At 41.3% G+C, this 8,628-nt stretch overlaps 1 protein-coding gene across 1 annotated transcript in view; it reads right to left on the bottom strand.

The window, feature by feature from the left end:
• The window catches only part of Eif3h (eukaryotic translation initiation factor 3 subunit H), a 75,719-nt gene that overhangs the window by 65,932 nt on the left and 1,159 nt on the right, over positions 1 to 8,628 (bottom strand). The gene's annotated exons all lie outside the window — the stretch shown is intronic.

The raw sequence follows: 8,628 nt of genomic DNA, 5'->3' as shown, positions 1-8,628 counted from the left end.
AAAAAAGAAAGAAAGAAAGAGAAAAAGAAAGGAAGAATTAAAAAAGAACAATTGAATGAACAAAGAAAGAAAATTCCTCAAGGGAACAAACTGAAACCTATTTTTTATAATTCTACATAACCACAAATCTATTATATACATGTGTTTAAAACTTGTGTGTTTGAGATCTGGAAGTCTCAACGTCCTGCTTACAGCATCCCCTCTTAAAGACTCTCATAAATGAAGGGCTGTTTTACTCAGTATTACATTTCAACAGCTAACAGACATTAGCACATGAAAGATACTCCAAATGTAGTTTGTTTAAGGAATGCATAAAAAAAATTACCAATCACTCATGATACACTAAATCCTCTGCTCAACGTCTTATAAGCAATGAATGACTTAATTCAATCCCTACATCCATCTTTTTACAAAGCCAGTTGTACTATTTTTCTGTCTTCTACTAGGAAATAGTTAAGCTGACATGAAATGAGCATATTCATGTAAACCTTGGTACTTTTAAGTTACTCTGCAATAACTCAGAAAGTGAAGGTGTGCTAAACATGCTTCTAACAGGCTAGACCATCATGATGCAGTCAGCATCTCTAGATGGTGTCCTTGTAACTATGACTACACACTAAGGGGTCCATGCACACAGCACAACATACAAGATCAGGCAGCAACTGTCTGTGAAAGAATGGTGATGATGATCAAATTAAAGCCCTGGTCGCTGAAACATGTGCCAGTCACTCCAAGAATGCAACGCAGCTTTGAATCTTTTACACATCAGTCTCATGAGTTGCAAATTAGGAATACACACCCACAAAAATCCTCACCTGTCCATGCTCAACTATTTACTTTCTTTCCCACCACCCACCGTGGCTCTTCCCACAAAACAGTGCTGATATACTTAATTAGTCCTGTTTAGTAAAGTCAGGTTCCCTGTCCTTATTTCAAAAGCACATGTGTGGAAGGTTTACTAGTTCTCCAAAACAAAAGCATATTCCCAAAATATATTTTGATATTGAGCCCACATACTCCAGAGCCTTACATCACTTGCTCTCCGTTTAACAAATGATCTAACAGATGTTTTCAGCATAAATAAATGCCCCTGTTTACATATAAAAAGGCATCTAGGGAGCCCTAAAATATTCTTGCACCCAATCATACTCTCTGAATTCAGAGTCAACTAATCTGAGCTGGGTGTGTACACTGTTTGGGATGTTTTGCATTTAGATTCTCCAGGTGACTAGACTATATCATCCTACTTGACTCTAATACCTTAAAACCTAATTTATTTTAGTTATTATTTAAATTAGTGTAGCGATATGTGTCTATGTGTAGATATCTGCTCCTGAGTATGAACAGCCTGTAAAAGCCAGAAGTTACTGGGTACCCTACAGTGGGACTTACAAGTGGTTGAGAGCCACCTGACATGGGTTCTGGGAACCAAACTTGGGTCCTCTACAAAAGAAGTAAGTGCTTTTCGTACTGAAGTCATCTCTCCAATCCTATTCTATCTTTTAGTACTGAAGCCATCTCTCCAATCCTGTTCTATCTTTTAATGAACACGATCCGGCTTTCCTTTTGTCATTATTTTGTTGGTTTAACTCCGCAAAAGATTATAATGCCATGAGCTTTCTTTCTTCTAAGACTTCTCAATGTTTCTAAAAAGTGAAAACAATGAGAATTCCTTGCCTTACTTAATGTCATGCAAACTCCAAAAATCTTTTTATTTTTGAATATTTTCTTCATGTGAATGTGAATATTTTATTTATAAAAGCAAAAATACCACCCCAATAAAGAAGCCCAGCTCAACCTGGAAGAACATTACAGTAGGAAGCAAGAGGAAAGAGAAGCACAGAGATCCCTTCTTAAAAGCAGACTGCATCCTGCAGTCCAGTAGCCTCAGGGCTCTGAGCAACCCCAGGCCTCCAGAACCAGTGCTGACAGGATCCTAGAAATGAGTGCAATGCTCAGTCTGCTATAAACTGTCTTCTCGGACAAATGAGCAGTGCCCTCTTACAGCGGACATAAAGCAAGGCAAGGAATCCTACCAGCAAAATACTAAAGGATGCCGTGTCCGCTCAGACAACCCTACAAGGAACGTTCCTAGATCACTAATGCACACTGTGAAATAGCAAACCAGGCTACTGCCTAATCTCTAAGGAACATAAGAGGATGGTTCAACATGCCTGGCTTTAAAAAGGAAAACAAAACAAACGCAACCTAACTTTGATTCAAAGTCTAAAGGCAGCAACTGATTTAACTTAAGGTAGTGTTCTCAAAAAAAAAAAAAAAAATAGTATTCTCAAGAGAACAGGGAACCCTCAAGGTTCAGGAATCTATCTATACAGAAGAGGAAGCAGAAACATTTTTAGAGCCAGAAGTGATGGATGGCTCCAAGGAACAGGGTCTTCCACACAACAGGATGCTACACATATGAACTCAGAGACTGACACATCACACACAAGGCCTGCACCAGTTAGTGGACATGGACTTTTACCCTAACCAAGAACTTGACACACGCTGGCAAAGAAAAAGAATTGGTTTTCCCCACCTTGGTCACACTCTGCACTTTACTGCAGGGCCAGTTTTGAGGAAAGGCTGGCCAACAAAAAGGTAACTCAATGGTATTCTGGTAGCTTTTGTTTTCATTTTGCTTTATTTGGACTTTTTCTGTCTTACTGGTCTTTTGTTGTTTATTTTGGTTTCCATTTTTGTTTTGTTGGAGTTTCTCTCGCTCCTTTTTTTTTGGTTTACTGGTTTTGTTGGATTTTGTTTGTTTTCTTTCAGAGAAAGAAAAAGTGGAGTTGGTAGATAGGTGGCAAAGATCTGGGGATTGTGGGACACAAAAACATAATCAAATGAATTGAATAGAAATATTTTTCAATAAAAAAGTTTAAAACAAGCCGAGCAGTAATGGTACATGCCTTTAATCCCAGCACTTGGAAGGCAGAAGTAGATGGATTTTTGTAAGTTTGAAACCAGCCTGGTCTACATAGCCAGTTCTAGAGCACCAGAACTCCATAAAAGGATCCTGTCTCCAAAACAAATAAGCAAAAAAGTTTAAGACATATATATGAGGGACCATAAATACTAATCTATAATAGCCAAGTAAGTTATTACAATAACAATCAGAAATGCTTAAATTTAAAGCATTAACAGGATGGGTAATAAGTGGATATTGGCTGCAAAGGATAAACATGCTACAATCCACAGACCCAGAGAAGACTAGGTAACATGGAGGGCCCAAGGGGGGAATGCATGGATCTCCCTGGGAAGGAGAAATAGAAAAAGATCTCCTTGGTGGACTAGGAGTGGGAGGGGATGGAAGTGGGTTGGGGGTGAATGGAAGAGGAGAATTCTGAAAGAGAAGACTGGAAAGGGGGGTGCATTTCGGGGTCAGGTGGAAACCTGATGCAAGAAAACCCCCTACAAATCTACAAGGATAACCCCTAACAATAATGGATGCACAGCCTGACCTAGCACTCTCCTGTGATCAGATTGGTGACTATCCCAATTGCCAGTCTTCATCCAGTAACTGATGGAAATGGATGCAGAGACCCCACAGCCAAACATTAGTCCGAGCTCAGGTAATTCTGCTGAAGAGAGGGAAGAATTGCAGGAGCCAGAGATGTCAAGGACATCACAAGAAAACCCACCAAAACAACTAACCTGGCTCACAGAAACTCAGAGTCTGAACCAACAACCTGGAAGCCTGCAGGAGACCAACCTACATGCTCTGCATACATGTGACAGTGGTGTAGCTTGGTCTACCTGTGGATACCCTAACAATGGGAGCAGAGGTTGTCCCTAAAACTTTGGCTGGCTCTTGGGACCCTATTCCTCATACTGGATTCCTTCAATCAGCCTTAATTCAAGGGGAGGTGCTGAGTCTTACTTCAACTTGTTATGCCATGCTTTGTTGATGCCCATGGGAGACCTGCCTCTTTCTAAACAGAAACAGAGGAGAGAAGAGGAGGAAGGGGAAATGTGGCTGGGATGTAAGATAAATTAATAAATTTAATTGATAAAAAAAAAAGAGTTCCTTAGAAGTTCAAAGCAAAGCAAAGCAGCATAGGCCAAGATGCAAGGGGCTGGTGGGTTGAAGGTCTCAGGCAAGTTGAACAATGCCTAGCTGGCTTTCCTCCAGCTTTGTAGCTTCTGGGAGGTAAGGCCCATGGCCTAAACTTCTCACATCAATCTCTGTCAAAGACCAGCTATTACTGTGGAAGAGTTTGATTCTCCCGGAAACTGTGATGTCACAAAAATCTCCCTTAACATATTCTGTAAAGTCAGTATCTAGATTTTCATTTAATTCTGGCTTCTTTTACTGCCAGATCTGTGCACTTGGCAGTTTTCTTATTTGGTTAAACCGAGACCATTTATTCTAACTCTGAACAAAGAAGGTATCTGTTGCCAAAATATAAATTCAAAAAGCAGAAAGCTACATTAGTCTTAAATTTAACACATTTTATAGCCCAAGTGGGATAGGAGTTCCATTTCAGTACTGGCTGGGCTGAAGAATAAATGAGACTTAAAGCATTGCTCTTAAGTTTTGATGTGAATGAAACTTTAGTAACTTCAATGGTGGGGATAGTAATTTTGCCCCTGACACATATGAGATTGGTTATAATGCTTCACTATAGCTCACCAATATCACCTCTATAATATTTCATTTTGAAAGAACATGTTTCATGATTATTCTCTTGAATCTAATGCTCACTGATGGTTTACATTTTTAAAGTTAAATCAACTAATTACTGGGAAAGAGATCATAAGCGCAACTTCAGGGAATTCTAGAGCAACAGTTCTCTTGTCCTACAATTAGTCACAGAGAGCACAACGGTACAACCAAATGTTCAAGCATACATGATGTGGGATTCTCCTCTGTATGCTGTGAATATGTTTTATTACTGTTGGTTAGTGAATAAAGCTGTTTTGGCCAATGACTTAGCAGAGCAAAGCCAGGCGGGAAATCCGATGAGAGAAAGTGGGGGGGGGGGGAGGGAGAGTCAAAGAGATGCCATGTAGCTATCAAAGGAGAAGGACAGGCAGGAAACTTACTGGGTAGGCCACAGTCTGTGGCGATACGAATTAATAGAAATGGGTTAATTTAAGATATAAGAGTTAGCCAGAAATATGCCTAAGCTATTCACTATGCAGTGCTGTAATTAATATAGTTTCTGTGTGATTATTCAGGTCTGGGCAGCCAGGAAGCAAACGAGCAGTGGAATCTCATCTGGTCGCAAACTGCTATGTAACTGAAAATGACTTTGAACTCCTGATCCTTCTACCCCTACCCCAAATGCTGGGGTTACAGATGTGTCATCTGGAAAGCCACCACTCTCAGCTAAAACACAATCCTACTTACAATATTCTCAATTTACTGTAGGTGTATGGGGAGGTAAGGCCATTGTTAAGGGGCATGTGTATACTACACTTGGAATAGGAGCCAGGGAAGATAGCTTATTTGGTAAAGTGCTTTGCCATACAAAGCTCTAAAGGGCCTGAACTCCTCAGGGCTCACCTAAAAAGCCAAGCTTGGGGTTGGCGTCTGACATCCTAGGCCTAGGGAGGAAAAGCGTGCTGGATTCCTGTAACTCGGGCCAGTCAGTCAGCATAACTTTATCAGCAAGTCCCAGGTTCGCCTCAGAGGCCTAGTTTTAAAATATGAAGTGGACAAGCTGCTGGCAGAAGAAAAGACAACAAAGATCTTATCCAGCTGCATCCACATGCTGCACCAACCTACAGACAACCATGGACCTGCTCCATGGGCACAAATGGAATGCCTGATTCTGTAGTCCTGGTCAAAAGCCTAGAGCAAAACCCGCCTTCACCACTTTGCTGAACGGACATGGTCAACTTGCCTTCTAACAATTTATGCTTGGACAAATATATTTGAAAGCCGGGTGGTTGAGGCGCACACCTTTAATCCCAGCACTCAGGAGGCAGCGGCAGGCAGATCTCTGTGAGTTCGAGGTCAGCCTGGTAAACAAGAGCTAGTTCCAGGACAGGCTCCAAAGCAAGAGAGAAACCCTGTCTCAAAAAACCAAAAAAAAAAAAAAAAAAAAAAAAAAAAATCTATTTGAAATAAGTCAAGTCATTCTCATGAACTATCCTTCAATATAATCAGGAGTTTATATTCCTAAGGATAATATTAAGTGGTTGTAGCCACTAGTAATATGCCAGAAGCAAGCATAATCAGTATGAAATTAATCATGGTAGCGGGACTGGAGTGTCTACTTTGCTCACCAACAGAAGCAGCAAATGACAGAACTGAACGTCACTAAAAGGTAATCCATAGTGGGTGTGGAGGGGAGGCAGAGGCAAGTGGATCTTTCTGAGTTCAAGGCCATCCTGGTCTATATTAGTCCCAGGATAGTCAAAACTACACAGAGCAACCAATTCTCAATAAATAAATAAACAAACAAAAAGATAGGTAACCCATGATTTTTACTAAATGAATCAGAACAGAGCATATCTGAAGTATACAGATTCAAATTAAACTAGGGATTAAAACCATAGCCCTATTTAGTCACATTTGGCAACACTGTACATGAAAGGAGGCAAAGAGGAACAGCCATAGACAAAAGGAAGACAAACTAGTTCTTCCCCTAGTGAGGGAAGAACTAACTGGCCACATACCTTGGACAAAGTGTGGAACAAACAGAAAAGAAACCTGAACACAAGAAGCAACACCTTGATGGACCCTGAATTCACTGACAACATCTAATGTAGGGAGACAATATCTTAACTTTAAATGAATGAGAAAAAATTAAGATATCATTAAAGGGGTATCAAGATTTGAACTAAGGGCCAGCATGATGGCTCAGCAAGTAAAGGCCCTTAACAACCTGACTGTCCCTTTTTATGACTCATTTGGGGTCACTCATAATCCCCAATATGATCTGCCTGGAAACCTGATAAAAAAAAAAGTTCTTTTGATTGAAGACATGAGTACTTTGTCACTGAAAAGTCTATCTTCATAGCAAATTATAAACTTTTAATCCAGTCTCTTGTGAAGAGCATGAATTAGTTCACAGATAAAACAGTGGCCGTGAAGACAGAAATCCAAAGCAAGTGTCGTGACTTTCTTAGGCCCACTGCCGGTTTGTCTGTCTCCGCCTGCAGCGACCACATTCCTTTAACTTTCTTAAGGTACCCTGACACTGTTGCAGCTCGGCAGTTTCAAGGCTGCCCTAAAAAGCATACTTTACCCTCTCTTGGTTGACAGTCTCACTATGCAGCCCAGACAGACTGACAGACAACTCCCAACACCCTGCTGCACCCTCCCAAGAGCTAGGATTACAGGTGTGCATCTCCATGCCCAGCCCAAATCCTAAAATTTTTATTTGTAATTAGATCCACCAGATGGATTTATAACACCTACTTGTTGCCTTCTACACCTCTAGAAACCAAGTAATTTAGAGTACTTTCAAAGCATACGTAAATGCAGTAAAACATAAACTCGTAAGACTTAAAACACTTTCCGAGTATCCAGAACATTTTCTGAGTGTTTAACTGGTAGGTACTTCAACAAGTCCACCCACCAACTAATCTGCAGTCTTTGAAAATGGGTTCATGCCTTTAATCTCACAAATCTGGAGGCAGAAGCGGGTGGATCTCTGTGAGTTCAAGGTCAGGACAAGCTCCAAAGCTACAGAGAAACCCTGTCTTGAAAAACAAGAATAAACAAAAAAGAAGTTTTATTCCTGAAGGCACCTGCTTCAAAAAAGCCAATGGAAGTTGAGAGTGTCAGCTAAGCAAAAGGGATAGCACTGCTTTTTCAAGTGACATTTAAATGATGCGACTAAGCTGTTCAAAGCTATTCCCTACAGCTTTCAAACTCCACAGATGTTCCAGCCAGCAATAACCGCAGCTCACAGTTTCACAAGCTCACAACAGGTCGCCACATCAAGGGTTTCCACATAATCCAAACAACACACTGATACATACCGACTTCTCACTCCCATCTGTGAGGTAAGTGAGGCTGATGAAGGCTAACTTTCTCAGGGCCACAGAGCTGGCAAATGGCAGAACTGGGAAGACCAAGCCCTTAAACATCGGGGTATTCTAAGGTGAAATTAGGAATGACTTCCACTTAAACACTGTACTGCCTGATGGGGACACCCACTGACAGTCTATGAGCTAATGGGAGCTCACCAACTCCAGCCGGACTGGGAAGGTACAAACATAGGACCAAACTAGTTTCTCTGAATGTGGTTGACACTTGCACGGCTGGGGCAGACTGAGGGGCCACTGGCAGTGGCACCAGGATTTATCCCTACTGCATGTACTGGTTTTTTGGGAACCTTTGGATGGATACCTTGCTCAGCCTAGATATAGTAGGGAGGGCCTTGAACCTTCCACAAAGCAATGTGCCTTACCCTCTCTGAGGAGCGGATGGGGGTGACGGTGGGGGGAAGATGGAGGGAATGGGAGGAGAGGAGGGAATGGGAACTTGGATTGGTATGTATAATGAAAAAGGACGGTTTTCTTTTTTAAAAAGTAAATAACTAAAAATTAAAAAAAAATGCACTGCCTGCTATAATCCCAATTTTCACACGAACTTAAAAATTCCTACAAGTGCGGGGCGATGGTGGTGCACGCCTTTAATCCCAGCACTCGGGAGGCAGAGGCAGG

This window comes from Microtus ochrogaster, linkage group LG3 (assembly GCF_000317375.1).
Source record: "Microtus ochrogaster isolate Prairie Vole_2 linkage group LG3, MicOch1.0, whole genome shotgun sequence".
Taxonomy (NCBI): domain Eukaryota; kingdom Metazoa; phylum Chordata; class Mammalia; order Rodentia; family Cricetidae; genus Microtus; species Microtus ochrogaster.
This window is presented reverse-complemented; position numbering and strand designations above follow the sequence as displayed.